The sequence below is a fragment of the Onthophagus taurus genome, chromosome 2 (assembly GCF_036711975.1).
Source record: "Onthophagus taurus isolate NC chromosome 2, IU_Otau_3.0, whole genome shotgun sequence".
Classification (NCBI taxonomy): Eukaryota; Metazoa; Arthropoda; class Insecta; order Coleoptera; family Scarabaeidae; genus Onthophagus; species Onthophagus taurus.
The window spans coordinates 2,930,343-2,956,933 of NC_091967.1; the positions used below are offsets into that span (position 1 = coordinate 2,930,343).

General features: G+C 35.6%; 1 protein-coding gene and 1 long non-coding RNA gene across 16 annotated transcripts in view; one reads left to right on the plus strand and one right to left on the minus strand.

The window, feature by feature from the left end:
* LOC111415128 (disintegrin and metalloproteinase domain-containing protein mind-meld) overlaps positions 1-26,591 on the plus strand; it is a 259,766-nt gene that overhangs the window by 30,733 nt on the left and 202,442 nt on the right. The window lies entirely within an intron of this gene.
* LOC139428898 (uncharacterized) lies at positions 12,346-14,531 on the minus strand. The gene is made up of 2 exons (XR_011639563.1): positions 12,753-14,531; positions 12,346-12,691 (listed from the first exon to the last, which is right to left on the minus strand). It is a non-coding gene; the product is annotated as an uncharacterized lncRNA (long non-coding RNA).

Consider the following 26,591-nt stretch of genomic DNA (forward strand, 5'->3'; position numbering starts at 1 on the left):
GAAGCGGAACGACCGGCCATTTACACTCTGAGCCGCGCTAAGACCTCGGAGATATTTAGTTAACCAGCGGATCAGGATCGAACCCTTTTCCCCGAAAGATCGAGTGCTCCGACTAGATAACCAATGGAGGGGTAAATGAGCAGAAGTTAATCTTAAGAAACAAGAAGTTGATGTCAAAAAGAGTAAGGTTTTAATAATTTTTGCGAACACAACCATTCATCTTGGATGTAAATTAATGTTCTCGTGGGATGGCCATAAACAGCATCGGAGTGCGCAAGAAGATGAAGATGGCGTAGTAGGTAAACGATTTACGGATATGAAAGTTAGAGTTGCAATCCTGGGCGGAAAGAGAATGATACCCTAAGGACGTCCGATCAAATTTTAAACCTCGCACTGCTCGGTCATTCTCGACGATGCCACACTCCAATAAGCAGCGCATTTACGACTGAACACAGAAGGCACGTTGTAGGTGGCGCTCTTCTCGGCAAATCCCAAGCGGTATAAACACGATATTTGGGGTCCTCCAACCGCTGACCTACATACGGCCACCGCATACGCGGACCCAACGTGCTCAACTTTAAATCGCCTAATTGTCGTTGTTGCTCGTAAACGGAAAACATCCTTGTTTTCTGTTTATTACCAAGTTGTGCAGAGTGTAGCAGTTTTGGTTTAATTTTGGGAGCATATTTTAATTGACTAATAAAAAATTGTATATTATGTATGCAAAATGGGTACAATAAAAAGAGAAGAAGATCAAGGACCAACTGGTGAGAGGAAATCGATAAGAAAATGGGAGGGAGAGATGTGAATATCTGGAACCTCGCAGAAAAGGTCGCTTGAGGCTATATTAACTTGAAACTGGTCATCATATTGTAGAGCAAGCAACCCATATTGTAGCAAAGATCTCCAACTTTATTTGATAAAGCCGAGGTCGCCACACCAACCTCGTCTTAATTATTCATAACATCACCTGATATATATTTCCGAGAATCTTGAATATTACGATGTATGTACTAAGTTTTGGTGAGCGCTACACCAACGGTCGTCGATGTCACGAGTTTGCCTATCTCATTTCAACGATTTACTATCGCACTCCTTCTGAGCAACTGACCGACGAAGATAGATTTGCCAAGTTGTAAGTGAATAAACAGAGTAAATATCCGAGATATGATAAAGTTTCTACTTAAAATCAAATGTAACTATAACCAGTAAATTATTCAAGTTTTGTAGCACATGCGCAAATAGTTGTTGGATGGAGTACCTACGTAAAGTGTGCATGCGAGTTTCCCCTCTATGTACAGTTCGTTACCACCATAGAGAAGCCCGAAGCGGGCAGCATCTTGAAATATAGATCAGTCTCGAAACCGTTCCACGGCATTTGAGTTGCGCTTGGTCGGTCGAACGTGTCGAATAATTGATGCTGTTTTCCTTTTGTGCGCGCGAAAACGACAGTCGGCTTTTCCACCACTCAACTGCCACTGTCTCCTGGAGTAAATTGACCCGCGATCGAAGTTGAGCGTTTGCATAGGTACATAAGGGTTCGAAACTTGGGGGAGTGGATCTGTAATATTATTGGGAAAAAACAACAAACGAATGTTATCTTTCATAACAATGAAATAATGTGTATCAGAAATTTATTCTTTCAAGAAAATTTCCCTTTTTTCCTTTTTTACATTTGTACAAATTACGGTCTCCGCATAAATACAATGGTTAGAAGACTAAAAGTGGAACCACCTGGCTGTGCATTCCCACATAGGGCCCTTCTTTGGCTCTCTTGTTTCCACGTTTGTTATTTGCAAAGCCTCGATCTTTCAGCGTCACCGCGAACTTCCGGTAGATCAAAGGCGCGCCAGGTCTGCCATTAATTAGTCGGCTAACCTTTTGACCCTGTTTTCGCCAGGTCTCCACTTTAATAAGCCCTAAATGCAATTATGCCATTAGCAGCCAATGTCGAGTGTCGCCGGCATCATCGGCTACGCGAAGACACTGTCATTCTTGGTTAGCTACACGCTTGCTCAAAGAGCTCGCAAAAGCTTTGCATACAAGTAGGCGGTGAAAATTCTGTGGCAAATGGCGAGAACGGAGGTGGATCTAAAAATAACTTTACTCCGGTGGCGTCGTGCCAATTTAAGGCAAAGAAAAAGTGAAATTGAGGAATTGATGATGTTGGGAGTGGTGGGGAGGTTTTATTATAGATGTTTGCGTCGTCATCCAATTTCTTTTCTTTTTTGTTTTTCAAAAGTACTGTTTTATTTTTAGAACTAAGTTGTTTTAAGCCTTCTACGCTTTTGATAGTAGTAGTTGTTTTTAGTACCGAATAAAATTATATTACTTTCCGGATATTTTCTGTGTTATCTCATTATTATTTTAGTTTTGGGGGAAAATCAATCGATTTTCAATAAGATGAGGTTTTATTACACAGATAGGTGCCATATTTTTTGTGGATGTAAATATCTTTAAAAGTGTAAGGATCATTTTCTCCGCTCTGCAGATTCAAAATGGTAAAATTCATCATAACGTCAAACGCAGATATATGGTTGGAGCAGCATAACGTGTTTTTTATCTCCCCGTTCCGCACTTTATGTTTCCTTTTCTGGGTGTAATGTCGTAAAATAAACTTGACGACACTGTTTTCCATATCGGCTGATGTATGGGGTGGGGATGGGTTTTTGTGAAAAGGGAACAGGTGCTGACGCCACCCTTGTTATTGGCAACGAGTTTATGGTCGCAATGACAAACACATATCAGATAATGCTGTTGGAAAATCTTTGCAAAAAAAATCCATTGATTTTTGCGTCACGAAATGATATACACTTTTAGAAATTTAGCGATATAACCATGTGATGAGTTTAAAGACAACTTCAACGTCAAAGATAAGCTCAAGTTCATTTTCCAATTATAGGAAGACGTCTTCTAATCTCAATTAAAAATTCATCCGTTCAAGTGCACAGAACGACTCTTTTATGTCGTTATCGAGGTCATCTTTGGAAGACAGCTAGCTTCTGCGGGGGCGAGAGACAAAACGTCGCCAAGTCAGTTCGGTTCTCGGATTCCCCGAAAGTAATTACAACTACAATAACGAAGGAAATTAAGAAATTCAATTTCGTTTTTATAAAGTCGGTTTGCCGCCGTTCCTCTCCGCTCAATATTTAATTTAACCGGCTTTCTCTTCGTGTCCGCGCCAGCGAAGACTTTCGGCGGATTTCCCCTCCCTCAGGTATTGTTCTTAGTGGCGGAAGCCGGTCTGGGAGTGGATTTTAAAGTATAATGTTGGTAATTTTATGTAGATTTACTTTTAAATAAATACCAACCATCCCTACGCGAAACGGGTGCCATTTTTATCTGAGCCGTAATACTCCACGATTTAATATGAATTTTATGAGGGATATCGGCGCTACACAACGCAAAGTTCTTATTACAAAAAGGATTTATTAAATTTTCGCTATTATGCAGCAATTTTATATTTTAGTATCTTTAATGAACTTATCCCTTTATTTATGGCTCAGATTCTATTCACATTTCGAACCGCAAATTCTCAGTCACTCGCCTGACTACGCTCCATTATTGCGGGGTCTTGGCGCAAAACACATTGACTTAACTTCACAATGGAGCAGTCCATTAGATTCTACATAATTCAAGGGGCGCTGCTCCCGTTTTTATGCCTATCCTACTCGGTCGAAGTTTCTCGGGTAAAACGTCTCCGATGGCAAAGAGTTGCTAGCGTCTGAGACATCTTGGTGTGGCAGTTTTAGTTTCGGCGCCCTGTTACACTTTACTATGTGTTACATAATGCACGGTCGTTTCCGCACTTCCATTGTAAACGTCGTCGACGCAGCCTTCTGCATCTTCCTTTCGTTCTCGACGCACCCTCCTTACTCGACTTTTCCCCATCGAAAGGATCAAGGATCAGAGTAGGCATTAACATTTTTATTGGGAATATGGTTGAGGGAAAATCCCTCTATACGTTTCATGGAATGTTTTTCAAAAATACAACTCTATTTATTTTTTGTTCGAAAGATTAAATGAATCGAAAAATTCGTGTTTCCAATTAGCAATTCGTATTAATTAAACCTTTTTGCTTCATCGAGAACTAATTGTCATCTCGTCGGCTTATTCATTAACTGACTTTTTGCAGCTATCATTTTTCTCGACAATTAACTTTGAGCAAAAAAGCGCTCGCTTTGAATTAAATCCATTTTTATAAAGCTCTTTTAACAAACTCACGACAGCAAGAGCAATACGGGTGCGGCAACAAATTCGATTTGTTAGAGGCACATGCGACGATACTTGATGAAAAGTACAAACTGCGGACTCATCAGCGACGAAAATTGAGTAAAGAGCGTCTAGTTTTTGGAAGTTCAACCGAATGGCGAAGACGAACGACGAATTGGCGAAACACGTTCGTTCTTCGACAGCTTTTAATTAAGGAGGGCGTCGTCGCTCGATGCGGTGTCTGGGAATCAGGCCAACCGTAGGCTATTCCTATTGACCATCATCGAGCAACACAAACGGACGTGAAGGACATTCCTTATCAGAAACCATAAAAGAGTTTAATTAAAATTCAATCATCCAACTGTCGTCTCTCGAATAATTCGTGCGGGGTTAATTGGGTGAATTATATCAAATCGTGCTTTTCTTTATAATTTGAATAACATGGATTATATTTTTCTTATTTGTGGTAAACTGGTAAGATTCCTCTTGGATAAGCCTCCACATTTTCTGTCATAAAAGCACATTCTTACTCCCTTCTTCTTTACGAAATACTTCCGAAACGCAAGGAAAATACCATTTTGCTTGAGGAAGTCGCTGTTTACGACGGGGAATACCCTAAAACTACTAAAACTACTCGTTAAATGAAGTGGATTCTTTCAATATGCCGGAAACTCGTATATTGCGGGTAAATTAAACGAAATTTAACGAAAACTGCCAAGAGGATTGGCAGACGTATTAAAGGAATCGTTATCGAAGTTTCTCGGTGGGTCTCGGAGTGGGATCGAGGGGATTTTGTAGGGGTTTTAACCCGCGGTCGCGATTTTGACGTGCATATTTTCGCGGAAGAATCCTCGACGCTCTCAGGTCTCAAAGCCGATATTAAAATTTATTCGGAATGTTATATCCGACGATAACACGAGCGAAAATTTAGGGGAATATTTTGGGCGGTTATATATTCTCGATGTAAAAGAATCGGCGGATAAATTAGGTTAATAAAAATCAAATATTCTTCTCTGGGGGAAAAGCAAAGCTTTTTGGTTACAATTTATAATTTAAAAAAAATTTCGTAGAATGAGACTTTGAAGAATGTTTAATCAACATGGAATAAAGGCCTATATTATAAGCATTTTATTGTTTTTTAATATTTACAATTTTTCCCTTCTACTATATACAGTGTGTTAATTAATCATCGTACCCGATGTCATTATTGCAAGTATGCAACCAAATGCGCAAAATGGGGAATTGAAATACCTATACTGTGATATTGGTTGCATACTTGCAATGATGATGTCGGGTACGACAATTAATTAACACAGACACCTCCAGATCTTCTACCCTCCTCCCCCCTTACCACACCTTCGCCTCACTACACCCTCTCAGCATGTGTTCTAGCGTCTCCCAATCCTCTCCACACAGCCTATACCACCTCTCCACATCGTCCGCCCAGTACCTATTCCCTCTCTCCTCATTACCACAGCGGAATCTGGCCACCAATCTCTTCTCTTCATCATCCCCCCCCATCAACAAATATTTTGGCAGTTCCTCTGTCACTATCTACATATTATATATACCTTTCATTGTATCTCCCTTCTCGTATCTATGACCTGCTTTCATGCCTCTGTGTATCCCTGTCCCTACCTCTCAATTCTCTCCACATTTCACCTCTTTCTGCTCTTCTGTTTTCGATTCCAGTTAGTGAGTATCCCACTCTTCTATAATATTCTTCCCTGTCTCTTTGCCCATAGATCAGCCTCCTCTCCTTAATTTCCGCAATCACTTTGTCGTCCAGAATACCTCACTTAACTCTTCCCCCACTTTAACCTTGGCCATCGTATCCCTGTACATCTCCTCCTCATTTCCTCCCACAACTTCTCTCTATCCACGTTATCGAATGCCGTCTTCAGGTCAATAAACAATCCATACAGCTTTCCCCCCTTCTTGTTCAACTTCCTATTTAGGTCTTTCAGAATGTATACATTGTCAATACATTGTCCCCTCTTCCCTTCCTGAATCCCGCCTGCCCATCCAGCAACAATTCCCCCCTCTCCATTTCCTCTTTCAACCTCCCCAGCAGTATCTTTGCATAAATTTTGAAAGTTGTGACCAACAGGGTGATCCCTCTATAATTGCTCACCACCCTTTTATTCCCCTTCTTATACAGTGGGCATATTATCCCCATCCTCCACCTGTCCGGAAACCTCTCCTCCAACCATACGTCGTTTATTACCTTCCATAGCTTCTTCATCACCGTCTCCGTCGCCTCTAACCATGCCTCATTGTGGATCTCATCCTCTCCTGGCGCCCTTCCCCTCTTCAGTCCCCTCAACACTGCCTCCATTTCTTCCTGTGTTATCTCTTCTCCTCCTTGCATCCCTCGCTCTCCCTCTCCCAGTCTTCTCTCTTCCACCCCTCCCAACAATCCCATGAATAAAGGCCTATAATTGAAGTTAATAACATATTTGCTGAAACGAATTTGATTCAGTTGCAGATAAAAAATCAATTGACTTTTTCTGAAAAAAAAAAAACGCGAACTACCGTAATACCCGGAGAAGTAACGATAAAATAAGCAATAGTAATTCCAACGGTTTGTGAATTAGAGGCTCAAAAAGTTCAATACCGGTATTTGGCTACAATTTGTTTTCAAATCCATCGATAATGTTGGTACTCTAAAAATCTTTATATACTATAAAATTGCGTCCTCAAATCTAGTACCTCTAATACCTCAAAATAAATTTTTTACCACCAACATGGATTTCCCATATTATATTCAAGAGGCTTTTAAAGCGAGATAAAGTAAGTCTCACTCGCAAGCGTCAACTTCTCTTTGCTCTATGTTGTTATTATTTTTCAATAAGCTGATTAATAAGCACGCTCTTGAATTTTTATATGGAAGAAGATCTCGATTGATTCACAAAATAATAACTTGAAAGCAGTACCTGTATTAAATAGAATCATTTTAACATATATGGAACACTTTATTGTTAATTATATTAAATAATAAATTAAATTAATTTAATACAATATCATTTGGTACTGGAAATACGTTTCAAAATAAGTGGTAAAAATTAAATAAATAACTGAATTCGTACAGCTGTTCTCGAAATAGACATGTTTTATTAAATCCCGATTGCACGAAGTATTTAAAAAATCCTCGTTCAAAATACAACGGTCTATAATATTTATAAAATGAATAATGACTTTCATGCGATGGTTTTGCAGCAATAAAAGCCATAAGGTTTTTAAGCAATTCTAAAACCATTAAAACCTTCTGTTAGATAAACAGATTGATGATTGATCACATACCTTTGTGTTATTTGTGTGGTACTCGCATTTGCGGTTTGGCTTAATAATGTGGGATGTATATTCCAACAGGTGATTTGAGAAGGCAAGTATATAAAGTTGTATAATTTGATTAAATAAAATGTCATTGTAAAAGAAGATAAATTGTACGACCGTATGCCGTTTGTTAAATCTTAAAACCAATAATTCAACAATTCCGTTGGAAACCTCCAAAATGTAGTAATTATCAAGCCGAATTTTGGCTACTTTAGTAATGAAGGTAAACGACAGGGTCGCAAATTGGGGGAACTAAGGTACGCCTTCGGCTTGACGACAACGGATTTGATAGTGGGATGAGGTACCTTTCCAAAATTACACCACCAACGACACGATTTCTCTCCCTAATCTGGACCCATTTAAACTTTTAATCCCTCATTAAGCAAACCAGGCATGACCAACGGTAGCTTTCGATGATACAAGGTAGAAATTGAAGAAGAAAAGGTTAGAAATTTTAATACCGTTTTTAACCACTTCTTAATTAAAAGTTACACGCTGTTAACAAGAAAAACTTGGCGGATAATTAATAAAAACGTCGATTTTTATCGTTGTACGACTTATTAAAAATTTCCTTTGTGAATGGTCATAAAAATAAGCCGAATGGAGAAAAGTTTTGCGCTCAACAAGTTGAAGTTTGTTAACTGTAGTTAAGGTTTCAAGGAGCTTGTGTCACTAACCGACAATAAAGAAGTTAAGGAAGTGTCTTTAAAAATACAGCAATAAGTAGGAAACTATAACTTTCAGTAAAACTACAAACTTTACTTAACTGAACTGAATATTTTAAGTAATAGCTCGGCCCAAAAGAGACAGCTCAGAACTATCACTAAATAACCTTTAGGGACAATAATTTCCACTCCCATTATTTACATGAACCTCGCAACAAATTTTTATTTATCGGCCACCGGGGACACTTCCAGTTATTTACCTGTCGTACCGTGAGGGCACTCTGAAACCCGGTACGCTCGCGTTAGTAAGAGCATCAAACACTTTATAACAGTTTGATCCTGACCGCTCGCTCGTTAATGTCCCACCTTTAATGGCCATTTATCGCGAACCAACCTGCGCGGTTAAATTTACAACCCAGTCGTGAACTTCACACTTTTACAATTTTAATTTATCGCGGTTTAAAATTATTGTCGGCTGCGGCCGCGTTGCGAGGATAAACACCCGTCAATCGTAAAGTGAACAATTTATTTATTTTTAACGACGCCGTTCGCGTTTTCACAAAATGAACCCTTGCGACGACGACGCAGTTAATCTTTCATCCCTTCGGGACTCAAAGACATATTAAAAATGTTATTTATTTTAGAAACATTTCATATTAATATTTTCTTTTTTCCATTTTTGTTTCAGGTAAGCTTTCAAATTTGATTGCATTAACCGCGTTCTTGGAATTAAGGTAAAATTGCAGAAACATTTTATATTTTATTTCTTGTACTTTCGAGAGTATTATTTAAATGCACCAGTTTCTACTTCATCTTGACAATCACCACCACGTTCTTATCGTGGTGGACTTACGAAGTGGCCGAGAATAAAATGGTTTGTCTCGACCCTGGAGGCAGGCTAAAGTCGAACTTTACTGCTGTCACGAAATAAAATGTCGTCGGATCATCGGATTTGTATCGTGTAAAAATATATGCGGGCAAACTGCGGGATTGCAAAAATTGCCGCTCAAGGCGATGCCTTGTAGTACATATGTTCGTGGTGATAGATGACACCACGTCTTATGCTGTACTTTAGTCGAGTGTAAAATAAGAACAAAACAAAATTACTACAATATAACTTTGTCCTTAACGTGTAAAGGTATCCTTCCTTCTGGTTGTGTTTCATTTATTTTTAATATAAAGTTGTAGCAAATTTTATTCTTAACAATATTGCTCTTTTCCACATTTGCTTTCAGATGCATTAATATCAAGAAAGATACAGTGACACAATAAAATCTACATATACCCCAGAAAATGATAATATCTCAGCTCCTGAAATATAATTCAATAAATTTTTTAAACGAAGGATATTAGAAGTTTATATTATCTTAATAAAAGGTCGAAACAGTTTGACTTTTGCCACGAAGTGACTATTTTATTTAGTTCTAGGTCTTGTGTTAGTTCTAGTGATAGTGCAAAATTAGATCTAACACTAGATCTAGAACTAGAAACATTCGGATTTAACCGCACGTCTCTCAAGACGGCTAAACCCGAATTATTCTAGTTCTAGGTCTTGTGTTAGTTCTAGTGATAGTGCTATTGTAAAACTAGAACAAATACTAAACCTAGAACTAGAAACATTTGGATTTACCCGTGCGTCTTTCAAAGAAACTTGAGGTTGGGACAAACAGATAGATAAACAAAAATAACACATTTTCCAGCACAGTTTTAAGCTAATACGGCCGTTTTCGAAGACATCGGCCGCCCTCGAAAACACGAAACGTTCATTCTCACAAATGCAAATAGAAATCCAACTCAAGGTGTTTAATGTTTTACGCCCGCGATGGCCGGGGGCGGCCGATGTCTTCGAAAACAGCATCGAAAATGATGTTGAAGATTCTTAATAACACTTTTCCAACACAACCTAACCTCACTTTTTCAAATGACATTTTTTTGACGTTTCATTAAAAAAAAATTATTTAACTCACCCAATTTTAGAAATAAAACTAAAAAGAAACTTGCGTCATAGAAGCTCATTTTAGTCACACGTACACGTTTTACTTTATAAAAAAAATTAAATAGTAATTCGCTTTCTAGAGGCTTTAAATTATGTTAGAATATTTGACATGATGAGAAGATAGTTACCAACGTACATTTTTAGACTTTTTGCGACAGATGGCGCTATCTCCTATGCGTCTTTATCAAGTGTCATTTTTTGACGTTTCATTAAAAAAAATTTATTTTAACTGATTTTGCGTTAGAAATAAAACTAAAACTAAAAATTTTGAGGTTATGCCGTGCGTCAAAGAAGCACGTCCCTCAAGACTGCTAAACCCGAATTCTTCTAGTTCTAGTGATAGTGCTAGTGTAAAACTAGAACAAACACTAGACCTAGAACTAGAAACATTTGGATTTAGCCGCGCGTCTCTCAAAAAAACGTGAGGTTGGGACAAACAGATAAACAAAAATAACACATTTTCCAGCACAGTTTTAAGCTAATACGGCCGTTTTCGAAGACATCGGCCGTCCCCGAGAACACGAAACGTTCATTCTCACAAATGCGAATAGAAATCCAACTCAAGCTGTTTAATGTTTTACGACCGCGATGGCCGGGGGCGGCCCATGTCTTCGAAAACAGCCTCGAAAATGATGTTGAAGATTCTTAATAACACTTTTCCAACACAACCTAACCTCACTTTTTCAAATGACATTTTTTTTACGTTTCATTAAAAAAATTTATTTAACTCACCCAATTTTAGAAATAAAACTAAAAAGAAACTTGCGTCATAGATGCTCATTTTAGTCACACGTACACGTTTTACTTTATAAAAAAAATTAAATAGTAATTCGCTTTCTAGAGGCTTTAAATTATGTTAGAATATTTGACATGATGAGAAGATAGTTACCAACGTACATTTTTAGACTTTTTGCGACAGATGGCGCTATCTCCTATGCGTCTTTATCAAGTGTCATTTTTTGACGTTTCATTAAAAAAAATTTATTTTAACTGATTTTGCGTTAGAAATAAAACTAAAACTAGAAATTTTAGGGTTATGCCGTGCGTCTTTGACATAAATAACAACATAGTGATTTTTTATGCTAACTAGCGCTACTTATCACTGTCTCTAGAACTAAGATCAGACCTAGAACTAGAAACATTCGGGCTTAGCCGCACGTCTCTCAAGACTGCTAAACCCGAATTCTTCTAGTTCTAGGTCTTGTATTAGTTCTAGTGCAAAATTAGAACTACTACTAGACTTTTTTGAGTTATAGATATGATTATGTTTTGTGTTCCCCTTGATTAATAATAACTTATATAGTTTTTATGTAAAATATGGAAATAATATAGACTTCTTACATGTTTTGTTAAAAAATTTTATTGAATTACATTTCAGAAGCTGAGATTTATTGTGTCACTGTATGAAATTGTGGAAATTAGATGAATCCTGTTTATTGGTAGCGCAGGGGATTCGGAAATATTACAAAAATACTTTTAGTATAAAAGTTGTAAAAAACTTTATTTTTAACAATATTGCTCTTTTTTAAGTTTGCGATAATTTCCTCCATGTTACTCAAACATTAAGTACTATTAATTTAAATTTAAGATATAATATCTGTTGATGAAATTGGGAATAATTTATTAACGTTCATCACTGCATCATCAACAAAAGCTTGAAGATAAGATTCTACAACACCAAACGTGATAAAATTTATTATTCCCGTTGATATTGTTAATATCCGTGTAAACAATGAATTAAAAAAATTTGTTATTGAATTTTTGAGTCCCTCAAATACTCCAGTTCCTTGCGTTTCACTCAATTCATTGCTATAAGCGCAAGCCGCCGTACATAATACAATAATAATCTACAATAAAATGTTGTTACAACAATTATTAATTTATTTCAGTACATACCAAAGTTAATTTCATTTTTAAATAACTTCTCTTTAATATTTCCACAATGAATATGTCTACAAACTGATAGCTTTATCTACGTTTGTTACCTTCTTATATTTAAGAATCGCAAACAAGATAAATTTTTTGTATTAAATGTAATTGTTTTAGGTAATAATGGGATGTATTTTTATGTTTAATAAAAATTTCAAGGAATTAAGACTTAAAATTTTATCTTATGAGATCATTTTAATTATTAACTAATTATATAATGATTTATTTTTCATTTTAATGTTATTACAATTGCAAATTAACAAATTTAACATCTTATAATTAATTAAAATAATTGTTATTAGATAACTGTTTGCTCAGTTGATGTTGCAAATATTTGATCAATTAATCCAGCTAAAAATACTGAAACTTCTGTCCAGGTGTTAGTCAACAATCCGAATGTAAGAGTATTGATTAAACTCATCATCGCACTTAGTATAGATTTTAAAGCACTATTTATGCTATTACTTATTCCACTGAAAAATCTAGATTCTTGGATTTCTGAAACTTCGTTATTATAATAACTTGCTGCAGTTACTAATCCAATTACAAATACCTATAAATGAAATTTAGATTAACTTTCTAATTTACACAGAAAGAAATAAAAACAAACTTACGATTAACACAACAATAGTTATTTTCATTTTGACAGTTCTTATTGTTGGGACAATTTAGTGTTAAAGTTAAAATGGTAATGATAAAGGATAAAGGATTTTTCCTCATATATGTATATTTTACAAAACAAATAGAAGATAATTTTTTTTCGAGAACAATTCATTTATATTTCCCCAACACATAATAAATTTTGTTTAAAATACGCTTGTTTGTTTTGTAACGAAGGGCAAGGTTGTGTTTACGGGATTCTCTAAACCGAAACGGCGGCTTTCCGTTCTCCTAGAAAACACAAGACCGGTCCAAGAATGGTTTGGTTGCGAATCTCCTTTGTGGGCATGTCTCAATCGATCAATCTTTTACCCTCGAAACGGATATATTTGCAAGTGAAAGAAACACATGCTTTCCAATTCAAAGACCCCTTGTTCAATCAGTTTGTTCGGCCAGCTACACTCGACCGACTGACAACGCATGATTTTCTCATTAGTTTCCTGGAAGGTTATCCATTTGTTGTTTGTAATTTAAAGCCATCAAATTAAAGACACAATTGTCTTATTACTGTTAAAAATACTGTTGTAATTGTTATCTAAAACACATTAAATTTAATGACGCAAATAGTATAATTATTTATCTAGGTTAAACATTCAAGTTATGAATGTACTTTTATATTTTTCAACGAAATGATTATAACAGTGATAATACAATACATAGAAAGTCATAAAATGACGAAAATTGTTTGGGTTAAAAATGTAATTTTTTTTTACGCGAAATTTAATATTTTTTAAATCGTCATTACACTTGGATTGACTCGAATCTGAAATTTAGAAACTGTTTAAGTCTATGCAGTCTCACCCTAGGATTTTATTTACAAAAAACTATCGGCTTTCAAGAGATCAATTACTGTCGCTCCCTAAAAAAAAGCCTCAGCTTTTGCAAAGCCGAGTTTATCCGTTCTACCGGGATTAAATGAGTTACCTTTAAAGGTTCTTCCAAGAATTTTTTAAACCTGAGAAATAGCGCAGAATATTTAATTCGATAAAATACTTTAGCTTTAGATGGCCCCGACTTCAACAGCCGTTACGATCACGACGATGGCTAATCTTATGCATTTCCAGTGGACTGTGATTCTTCTGTAGTGGACGTGACGTTTCAATGCGGGACGATTTCGTAGAACGAAGCATCTGAACTGAATACTTAATGTTGCGAATCGCTTCTGCAACATTGCGGTTGGAATCCGGCCAGTTTTACTTCAATATAATTTTACTATGCTTAAATAGTGTAGTATTAAACGTGAACTTAATCACCATTCTTAGTTCGACTTCAAACGTATATACGATGGTACCATGAGCTATCAATCAACCATCAACTTTGTTGTAAAGATCGATGCGGGATTACTCCAGGTCGTTATTCTCCCCGGCTTTAACGGGAGACGACCTCAATCTTGCACTTGAGTCATCGTCTGTGTAATAGTTTCCTCTTATCTTACCGTTTCAATGGTGGGATTTCGCTTAAAATCACCAATTTGAACGTATTTTCTTCTCAATAGAAATTCATTCAAAAAGGAACGATTTCTTGTAATCAATTATTATTTTCGAAAAATAATCCTGCATCAAGAAATTTAGACCAAATAAGTACAGGGTGTCCAAATTTCGATGGGTTTGCAGGGTATCTCAGTTATTATGAAAGATAGAAAGTTGCGGTTTTCGCGAACCTGAGCTACTTTTTTGTGAAACTTACAATGCCGCAAACCAAATTTTCATAGACCTCTTCGTTTTTGATATACAGGGAGTACTTTAAAATTTACGATTTTCAGACCCCCCCCGGAAACTTAGTAAATAAGTAAAAACGGGTTCTAATAGATTTTTTCACGTAGAATCCAATGATGCACGTAGAATTTTTCTAGACATCACGGTTTTTGAGTTATAAACACAACTTAGGTTTTTTTAAATGGAACCACCTATATTTTATTTTTTTATTGAACTAGAATTTTTTCAAGCTTTTCAATGATATATAATACTCTATACTTACCTTTATAATTAACCTCGAAATTAAAAAAACCACATTATTTTATAAGTAGGCTATGATAAATTAAGTGATCTCGTTGCTAGGATACCAGAATAAACAAAGAATTTTGAAAATACTATAATATTAATTATTGACTTATTAAAAAAATGTATCTATTAAATTTTGTTTGCAAAAAACGAAAAATTATTAAAAACTAAACATTATGCAAATATGGCTTCAAGTTACAAGAATTGTTCAAAGTTGTTACCATTTTGATGCACACATTGTTCACAAAGTTTAGCAATGCGTTTAATTGCATTTAGAATAGTTATGGGATGTTGCTGTAAATGTGAAAAAGCATCAGTTACAGCAATTTTCAATTCCAATTTTGTTCGATTCTGGGTACTATATACCCGATTCTTGATATATCCCCATAAAAAGAAGTCCAAAATAGATAAATCAGGTGATCTTGCTGGCCATCGCGTTGGACCATGTGTGCTTATCCACCTACCAGGAAATTCTGCAGTTAGGTAGCGACTCACTAACTGCGCATTATGAGCGGGAGCTCCGTCCTGCTGAAAATAAATATTATTTAGCCGAATAAGAGGAATATCATCCAAAATCTCTGGCAAGATGGCCAATTCGTGGCCCAATAATAAAACATGCCACGCTAAAACCAAATTTTCCTTGACGCTCCCGCTCAATTACAATATGTTGGTTTTCTTGATGCCAATGCCTGTTATTATGACGATTATAGATTCCTGTGCTGGTAAAATATGCCTCATCAGACCATATAATAGAGGAACTAAATCCAATATTATTTTGTGCATGGTTCAAATACCAGTTACAGAATTCCAAACGTCGTTCGGCATCTCCCGGGTGTAAGTGGTGAACTATTTGTTCTTTGTAGGGTTTATATTTATACTTTTTTAGAATCGCACAGGCTGTCGATTTTCTAATTCCAACTTGACATTCAATTTCCCTACATGATGTTTTAGGCGCGGCTTCCACACATCCTAACACGGTAATTTCATTGTTATTCCGATTTTCTTTATTATATTTTTTTGGCCTGGGCATCAAAAAACTTCCATCATTGATCAAATTACGCTTTATTCGAAAAAAAAATTTTGAGTTTGGTTGCGCTCTTTCTGGATATCTGAAGTAGAAACAATCTGCTAATAAAATGTTATTGCTGATAAATGTTGCATTCTACCTATTTATGTATAATTCAGCAGCTTGATTAACATTTTTATTTGCATGAATATAACATGCTAGCATGTCATTTTTGTCATAATTTTCATAGCGCTCCATTTCAAGAAAAAGATAATTAAGTTAAGTTAATTAAAGGTAATTAAGTAACACACGACTTATTGTTAGCTCAAAATTCAAAATTAAGTTTGACAGTAATTAACTATATTTACTTTGTTTATTCCGGTATCCTAGCAACGCGATCACTTAACCTAAGCCTTGACGTAACAGAGATGGGCGGAGCTTATATCGACTCCAAACATTTTCATAGCTAAGTGTGTTGCTAACGGTAAATCACCATATGCAATTTTTCAATTAGTGTTAAAATAAAATAAACTAAGTGACTTTTTATGACATTTCAAATGACATTTTTATTACGGTTTATCATTAGCAACTGTGGTTAGCAACGAAATTGTTTGGAGTCGATATAAGCTCCGCCCATCTCTGTGACGTCATGTTAGGCACTCTATTTATTGCCTACTTATAAAATAATGTATTTTATTCAATTTCGAGGTTAATTATAAAGGTAAGTATAGAGTATTATATATCATTGAAAAGCTTGAAAAGCTAGTTCAATAAAAAAATAAAATATAGGTGGTTCCATTTAAAAAAACCTAAGTTGTGTTTACAACTCAAAAACCGTGATGACTAAAAAAATTCTACGTGCACCATTGGATTCTCCGTGAAAAAATCTATTAGAACCCGTTTTTACTTATTTACTAAGTTTCCGGATAGCCGAGATACGGGGGGTGTCTGAAAATCGTAAATTTTGAAATACTTCCTGTATATCAAAAACGAAGAGATCTATGAAAATTTGGTTTGTGGCATTATAAGTTTCACAAAAAAGTAGCTCAGGTTCGCGAAAACCGCAACTTTCTATCTTTCATAATAACTGAGATACCCTGCAAACCCATCGAAATTTGGACACCCTGTACATAAATCGTTGCATACTTAGAAATAGAGTCGTATAAGCACTTTAAGGCCTCGTAAGTAAAACAGATCGGCATTGTAGAACCGTATACAATCGTCGTAAAATGTTCGGCACTCTGTAGAGCGAAAACACCACCGACGTAAAGATTACAACCAACCAGTAACGACGGCCTGAAGTGATAAAGTGGGCGCCGCGACGGCACGTTTTACTGGCTGAAACGGCGCTGAAATTAAGTTGCTGTAGTTATAAATTGATATTTCAATCGATAAACACATCGACTCAATAACTACTATCCGTGCAAAAAGTCAAGGCCCCTCACTTTAGAGATCGATATCTTCGTAACCGCTCGATGGAAAAAATTGCTGTAAAGTTTATTGTAATCAGTGAACATTTCTGCGTATCACATGTTAATTTGGAAATTTTCGGGTCCGCGGTTTTACTTTTATCGCGAGTTAAGTGAAAAAAGTACCCGATTTTTGAGAGTGCCAGCAACTTTGTCTACTTTGCGATTTTTTCTCTCCAAAACTATTTGACGAAAAAATTTCAAATTTGAACTGGTGGTAAACCGATGTGTTCTTAATGTGGGGCATATTTTATTTTTTCGATATTCCATATAGTTTCGCGGAAAATCGCGGTTTAGTAGGATGCGGTTATTTCGACAACGACCTGGCGAATTTCAACGCGGTTTTTACCAAAATATGTCAAATAACGCGGATTTTCGGATTCCGTTATCAGTTTTTCAAAAATAAGGTTCCCTAATTTTTTAAGAGCGATTTAATGGAATTACAAATTAAAGAGACACAGAAATCAGCTATGCGGGGAGAGGAAGGTTCCGTCCAATCGGAACAGATGGTGCGTCCCAGACAGTACGTCGCGCCTTTATCTTGCCTACATAAAGAAATAAGGCGCGACGTCCTGTCTGGGACGCACCATCTGTTCCGATTGGCCGGAACCCTCGTCACCCCGCAGAGCTTATTTCTGTTTCTTTTTAATTTGTAATTCCATTATATCGCTCTTAAAAAAATAGAGAGCCTTAATTTTGAAAAACTGATAACGGAATCCGACAACCAACATTATTTGACATATTTTGGTCAAATCCGCGAAGAAATCCACCCAACCGTTTTCGACATAACGGCGTCTTACTAAACCGCGATTTTCCGCGAAACTGTATGAAATATCGAAAAAATAAAACATGCCACTCATTGAGAACACATCAGACTACCACCTGTTCAAAATTAAAATTTTTTCGTACGATAGTTTTCGAGAAAAAAAATCGCAAAGTTGATAAAGTTGCCAATTCTGTAAAAAATCGGGTACATTTTTCATTTAACTCGCGGTAACAAGAAAGCCGTGGACCCGAAAATTTTCAGATTAACATAAGTTACGTAGAAATGTTCAGTGATTACAACAAACTTTGTCGCAATTCTTTTTATGGAGCGGTTGCGAAGATATCGATCTCTAAAGTGAGGGGTCTTGACTTTTTGCACGAATAGTAGTGTTTATGCCACTAAATTTTAGTAGTGATTGTTATAATTTTAGTTGTTATTCAGTGTTGTTTATTAAACTGAAAGTAGAACTAACACTATGTCTAGAACTAGAAATATTGGCGTTTAGCCGTCTTGAAAGACGCATTTGTAGTAGCGCTTCGATGATAATGGCTAGGAAAGATCCGCGCATTAGCTTTTGATGCAAATTTGAAATAATTTTGGGTCAAATTTGTTTAATGAGATGCAAAAACTTGCAAAGAGATAATTGAAAATTTCGAATTGGCTAAGCCGCACTCTCAAATGGACGTAGACTGAGCGATTTCAAAATTAACGGGGGCACTCCTTAATGTTTTATTAATTTGCGGGCGGAGAACTGTACGCAGCTGCCTCCCCTTGTTTACGAAGAGAACTTTACTAACCCCTGTTTTCCACTCGTGGAAAATTTATGAATAAAGCGTCGCTGGCCCGAGGAGCTTAATTAATGAAAAAGGGATGTGACACGGTGCGTTTTCGATGCTCTGGTCATTTTGTGACTCTTTACTATTTACAAAGCTTTTGTACAGATTACTATTGTTGTATATTTCAATGTGGGTAATCCATTAGAAGTGAAAACAAAAACCTTTTCATAACAATATTGATAAAAATTGTCAGTATATTGTTGTAGTAAGGACTCATTTGTTGTTAACGTCCAAGATGGGAACATAATTATCCCGAGTTTTCAAAGAAGTCAAGTTTCTTTTTAGTGCTTGGCTTTGACCGAAAGAGGCAAACCAACCCGTAGCGAAAAATTTAATTAATTATCCATAATAACCTATTCGACGTCCTACATTATGCATTTTAATTACGGCCCGTACTTAAGAACTCAAAGCGGTCGGTCCTAACGGGAAAAACGCCATCAAAAGGAATAAATTATTTTCACGCGAATGCGAACCAACCTTAAAAACAAAAACGATCCCACGGGATATTCAGAAGGATTTCTAGGATCCTGCGGCGGACCGTGTCCAGAGAGCTAAAGCGTTTATTATAAATCCAGTTTGGCCTTAACAAGGCGCCCGACGAAATTGTAATAGGGAAAACGTCGGGTTTTGTAGGGGAATTTAATATTCCTGAGTTCCTTAGCCCGTACCCGAACCAGTCGGCCTAGAAGACTGACCGATCCCGAGGGAGAAACGGGACAAATCCGACGGCTGCGTGCGGACCCTTATAAAACCTTATAAAGCCCTAACGTTGACACCGAACGTATTCAAAGAGGATGTGTTCTCATAAAATGGATTATCACGTTTTATATTTAATTTTATTAAAAGGTTTATACTTATGCTGGATTTAAATTAATACAGATAATTAAAAAAAAATCCGTATGAATTATTTGAATAGCCAGGGTAAAGAAGAAGAAACAACTCACACTTTTGAAAAATTTAAAAGCTCTTTTTGCGCATGAGTAAATAGGGGAAAATCGCGTTTTCCACGATTGTGAATCGCAGAATAGATTTTTTCCAACTGGCCCCAGTTTTGCTGAGATCACAGAAGGGGACAAAATCAAAGAACCAGAAATTATGTACGGGCAGGCTCGCACGCTTCGCGACACGGATATTCGATTTCCATTTTACTCGTTTTGATTTTTTACGTCTGTTTTTATCGTGTGAAAATTTTACACTCTCCTGCCTACGTATCCTTTTTAAATCCGATAAAAAAAAAAACAAACTTTTCAATTTTATAGCTATCATAAAAACTATATAAAAAATAATGTTGTTTTAAATATTATTTAATATTTTTCATTTCACATTTTCGATATCAAAATATAGTAATAGGTATAAGAAGAATCAAAGTTAAAGGCGGGTGTCAACTTCGCAATTCGTTCGGATCAGTTTGCCTCAACAAAAATATCGAATTTCACCGACTGCTTGTCCCGGAAATAGAAATAATGGGCACGAGAGAATTCAGTATCGGGCGAGCTTTTGGGATCAGATCCGCCTACGACCTTTACGGCACCGTCAATCGTTCCCGACGCAGTAATCCCATTACGGGCGATAGGGAATCTGTTGTTTTCCCGGTGGCGTAAGGCCTAAAACGAACACACAACCGTGCAGATTTTTATAGTAAATGAAATCGACGAGAATCGCTATATACCAACCACCTAATAGGTGTGGTTAAATCGCTTTTTTAAACGCTATTTCTTCTCAATTTGCATGCCAAACGGGAAATTGTCCCGTTGTTAATTAGTCGTTGTTTCCCTTTATCACCAGATTGTTCATTTAACTGAATTAAAGGGTTAATTATGATTTTTTTAATCAACTGTATTTATAGAATGTGTTTTAATTGCAATAAAATAATATGATTAAAATTAAGTACGTAATCCATTTTACCAGTATTATCGTTAAGAAGGTTTGAAATTAAAAAATTTATTAAATTTTATTTATCTGACTAGTTTCGGTTTAAAAAACCATCTTCAGAGATAAATTACAAGAAATGAAATATACAGGGTGATTTATAACATACGGAGCAGATTAAAAGAGCAAGTACTAGGGGCCAAACTGAAGATATTTTCTTAATAATGTTTTGACTACAACGTAATAATCACAAAGATATAGAGCATTAAAGTTGAATTAATTGCCCAGCATTTCTTACGATATACGGTATTACACTACGTTTAAATTCAAACTGCGAATATTTCGGGGTTACTTAAGCAATGCCTGATTAGCACCAATAATAAAATCTTTGTAATATGGCAGTTACGGCTATTTAAAAATTTGTTAAATCACTCAAAAACTGGTGTTTGTTTTCTGAGAACCGCTGATATAGTAGACGCCACGAGTGCTGCCAGTAAATCATCATTTTCCGCTCATACAAATGCCATACGTAGTTCACAAACCGCTAGAGAGTAATGTGTGTTGGAAAGAGATAGCATTAGTTTAATATGTCTGCTGTACAATTCAAATGGCCACCTCGAAAAAGTACGTCTGTTCTTCTAAGGGATGTCACTCTATAATTATAACCTCAAATCGAAACGTCTTGTGAGCGTTGTCATGAATCTGTTAGTGTTTTCACAAGCCGAAAATGTTTTCTTTGAAAGGAAAATCATTAAATAATATCTTTGACAATGTTTGACATATAACCTCCATTACTAACATAACCTACATTTAAATGTATGTGGTGAAATAATCTAAGTCGTACGTCCATATCTTGATTCATACCATTTTTAAGCAATCTGTCACTGCCAGCTTTCATGGTTTCTACTATACCATGTTTTTATTGCTGTCAATCCAGTTGACTTGGTTACCTAGCAACGGACATGTCATTTAATTTTAATAATCAATGTCATTTAACGTCAAAATTAGAATTTTTACTAATCAAAAAATACAATGGTAATGTACAGTAACGAAGAATACGTAGATATGCTTATTATTTATGGAGCTGCTGGAGAAAACGCTGCACAGGCAAGACGTCTGTATTTAGAACGATATCCAAATCGACAGATCCCTTCTGAAAACACTTTTCTTCGGTTAATCCAGCGGGGAAGAGAGACAGGAAATTTGCAACCTAAGAAAGGTCTTGGTGGCGGTAGACTAAACAGACATGGAGTGAATGTGGAAGAAGAAATTCTAGAAATTGTGGAAGCGGATCGAAGCACGAGTACTCGTCAAATTTCTCACCAACTCGAGGTATCCCAGAATTTTGTTGGCGTACGTTGAAAAGTAACCCTATCATTTTCAAAAAGTGTAAAGACTGACTCCCGCTGACTATCCTTTGCGGTTGCAATTTTGCGAGTGGCTACTAAATCGTACCAACAGAGAAGCAGATTTTGCGGACAGTATACTGGTAACGGATGAATGCTGTTTTGCCAGAAATGGTGTTCTAAATGTTCACAATTCCCATGTGTGGTCGGACGAAAATCCACACGTTATTCGTCAGGGCTCTTTTCAACAACGATTCAGAGTGAATCTATGGGCGGGAATTGTGAACAATACGTTAATAGGACCTTTCGAATTACCAGGAACTCTTAATGGAACTTCTTATTTACAGTTTTTACAAGAAAATCTGCCAGTACTCCTGGAAGATATTCCGCTACTTATGCGACGTGAGATGTGGTTTATGCACGACGGTTGTCCTGCACATTTTAGTCGTAATGTACGAGATTTCCTCGATAATGCTTTTTGGCAAAAATGGATTGGTCGAGGTGGACCTATTCCATGGCCACCACGTAGTCCCGATCTTAACCCATTGGACTTTTTTTCATGGGGATTCATGAAGGATAGAGTATATGCCACCGAGGTTAATACAATCGACGAATTACGACATCGCATCACTGCCGCTACAGAGGACATACGTCCACGATTTCCACGATTATCGTTAAATTGGATTCGTCGTGCGCAGTTGTGCGTCGAAATGCAAGGACAGCACTTTGAACATATGTTATAAAGAGATTATTATTATTATTATTATGTTATTTTCTTGTTTTAGAGATTTTGTAATTTTGCATTTAAAACATTATTATTATCCGTTTCATAAATTAACATCTATTATTTCTTTTCATAAATTACGTATTAAAACTAAACAATTAAATTGTCTAGTTTGACACCTCCTTCAAAAATGAGGATGGCGTTGACAAGTATTTTAATTGTTCTTTACTGAATATCAGCGGTTCTCAAAAGTTGACGCTAACTTATTTAAAAAATTAACATGCGATATCTATGTAACTATTAAGATTTTAACAAAACATTATTAAGAAAATCTCTTCAATTTGACCTCAAGTACCTACCCATTTAGTCTCCTCCGTATGTTATAAATCACCCTGTATAATAATAAAATTCTGAACAATTTAAAAAATCTTATAAGTTAATATAAAAATTGAAAATACAAAAAATGTATGAAAAGTACTTACAGTCAAAATTTAAGAAACCAACAGTGTAATCAACCTCAACTTCATAATTATTACTTATTAAAATTAATATTAAAGTCACTATATATACGCTAAACACATTTAACAAGCTAGACAAACGTTCTGTAGGATTAAAAGTGGTGTAATGGCGACATGTAAAACAAGTTTCGGGGCAAGATTTCAACGACGACGTGGAGGAGAATAAAACAAAAAAAACCGGTTAAACTCTTGTTAAATTTAGATTCAAATGTTCAAAAATTATTATGCTAAAATAAAAATAAAAATAATAAAATAGCAATATAAGGGATTTATAGTTCATTTTGGGGAATGCAGAGGATTAATATATTTATGCCGTATATATTATTCGCACTTTTTGGGGTCCCTGCGGCCACACCCTTTCCCAAATCCCATTTTAATTCCCAATTACTATAAATCCCTTATATTGCTATTTTATTATTTTTATTTTTATCTTAGCATAATAATTTTTGAACATTTGAATCTAAATTTAACAAGAGTTTAACCGGTTTTTTATTCTCCCCCACGTCGTCGTTGAAATCTTGCCTCGAAACTTGTTTTACATGTCGCCATTACACCACTTTTAATCCTACAGAACGTTTGTCTAGCTTGTTAAATGTGTTTAGCGTATACAGGTGCCCATTATGTATGGAATATAGTATATATCTTGGTAGGTATCAACTTTATAAAAAAACATTTTATACAAAAGTTGTTTAATACTTTATCTGCCATAATAAGACAGCATTCAATTGTTTTTATTACAGAAAACAAATGAGCAACGAATAACACTTGAAGTTTTTTAAATAGCAATGTACCCTTTCGTTTGGCTCATTTGATAGAGATTTCTTTTCTCTTTACGATGACGTAAAATTTTAGTACCCTTATATCAGAAAATGTTTGAAAAAAGTGTAAAAATTGTTTATTAAGAAAATTTAACTAATAACAGTAATCTACTTAGATATCCGAAATCGTCAAGTACCTCGAATACCTCGAATTATTGGAGATGTACATTAATTTTTCGTTTGTAAACCTAACGAAAGAATACATTGCCATTTAAAAAAATGTAAGTATTATTCGTTACTCATTTGTTTTCTGAATTAAAAACAATTGAATGCAGTCTTATTATGACAAATAAAATATTAAACAACTTTTGTATAAAATGTTTTTTTATAAAGTTGATAATTACCAAGATATATGCTATATTCTATACATAATGGGCACCCTGTATATAGTGACTTTAATATTAATTTTAATACGTAATAATTATGAAGTTGAGGTTGATTACAATGTTGGTTTCTTAAATTTTGACTGTAAGTACTTTTCATACATTTTTTGTATTTTCAATTTTAATATTAACTTATAAGATTTTTTAAATTGTTCAGAATTTTATTATTATACAGGTGTATACAGGTTCAAGGGGTTCAAGAATCACCCCTTGAAGTTTGTTGCAGTCATTCAGATACACCCTGTATATTTCATTTCTTGTACTTTATCTCTGAAGATGGTTTTTTAAACCGAAACTAGTCAGATAAATAAAATTTAATAAATGACGAGTTAAAAGTACAGAAGTATCACATTTAATTTCAAACTTTCTTAATAAAATAATAATTGACCATATGTTATAACCTGAAAATGTAGTTAGAAAGAGTGTAATAATAAATTAATGATCATTTTTTACTATTAATTCAAGAATTATTAACTAATTAGACTTTCAAAATATAAAAATCTTAGCTAGAGAAATTTAAGAGAACTTTAGAACGAAAATCTTATTGATTTAAGAATGTTTCGAGCCAAATCGTTCTTGCAAATCTTGAAGCTGAACAGGCTTCACCTCACTGAGCAAGCAATTTAATTACCAAAGAAGGCGGCCGACAAGGCGGAAGTTGGCCTCCGCTGTCACCCTTCGATCCCGCCACCGGTGGAAAATAAATTATCCCAACGGGCACCAATCAGAAAGTATTATTCGAGGGCCCCCTGCAGGAAGCCTTCCGGCTATCGCATTTGACGTCACTGACGATTTCGCATTTAAAAATAGTCCCTTGAATCGTGTTATCTAATTGCGCCTCTCAAGTAATCGCATCATCTCCTACCTAAGCGCCATCTCCCCGGAGGGTTTGATATTCGATAAAAGAAAGTGAGGGATTTCCTTTAAGTAAACGTGAAAATAGACCCTAGATTTCTATCAATGATTCGACCAGAACGTGTCCATAAATATCGATTATGCTCTCTATCCCCAATGTTATTTTTTCTCGTCTTTTTATCCCGATCCGTTCACGGCCAATAAATAACTCCGTTCAATGGATCCAAAGTCATGTATCAGTGCTCGCAGCGTTGTGTGATGAGCTCATAACCCGCACCACCGTGGACCATCGTTCGAGAGAGGGTTAGTTTTATCTAGACCTGTGCATTCGCACTGTTTTGTTTAATAGGGATATACTAGAATACGTAGAGTTTCAACGTCGTCTCGTTCCCCTTTAAAATAAAATATAATTTGCGTTAAGTAAGAGTATAATAATAACATGTTATCATTTTGGATCCTTCTCACAATATCTTAACTTACAGGGTATAAAATATAATCTTCTTTTAATGAGACAAAGTAGGTATTCAAGTATTTTATAATAATGCGAGGATCAGGATGTAATAATGTAAGATCTCGCAAACATTTCAATAGATTCAACTAGTTACAGGAAATCGAGAGGAATCTTTATAATGTTCCGGATCTAAAGCCCTGTTTTCAAGAAAGCTCAATTTTTGAAGTTATAAGTCTGGTTTAAGTTCTGTGTGTGTTTGTCTACAGTTTTATTACATGCCGATTAAATTACGCAATAAATTCATAAATGTATGCTTTGTTTACGATAACACCATTTAGTGTTCCCGTTAAAAATCATTAAATATTCGGGACATAACGTGGTAAATGGAAAGTTTGTACACGGCACATTAAAGCACGGTTGATCCCGGTGTATAGATCCCGGCGCGACGTCGTTCAACGATAAAATCGTCATTAAAAGATTTAGAGATTTACACAGGAATTTTATTATGCTGGATAATTATTGATCGCGGACGGATTTATTTTCCATTTGGAAAATAAACTGGGAGCTGAACTGGGAACAGTAAACATTCTGGCAATCGTCCAGCAAATTGTGTGTTGATGAGACTGAGCTTTTTCAAATATACGATTTAAGTTACCCTATTTACTGTTTAAATGGAGATGTGTTTTATTGTATCGTGAAATTTTTTTCATGATTATCTTTTTTACCTCCCTTGCGCAAAGCTCGATGCACGA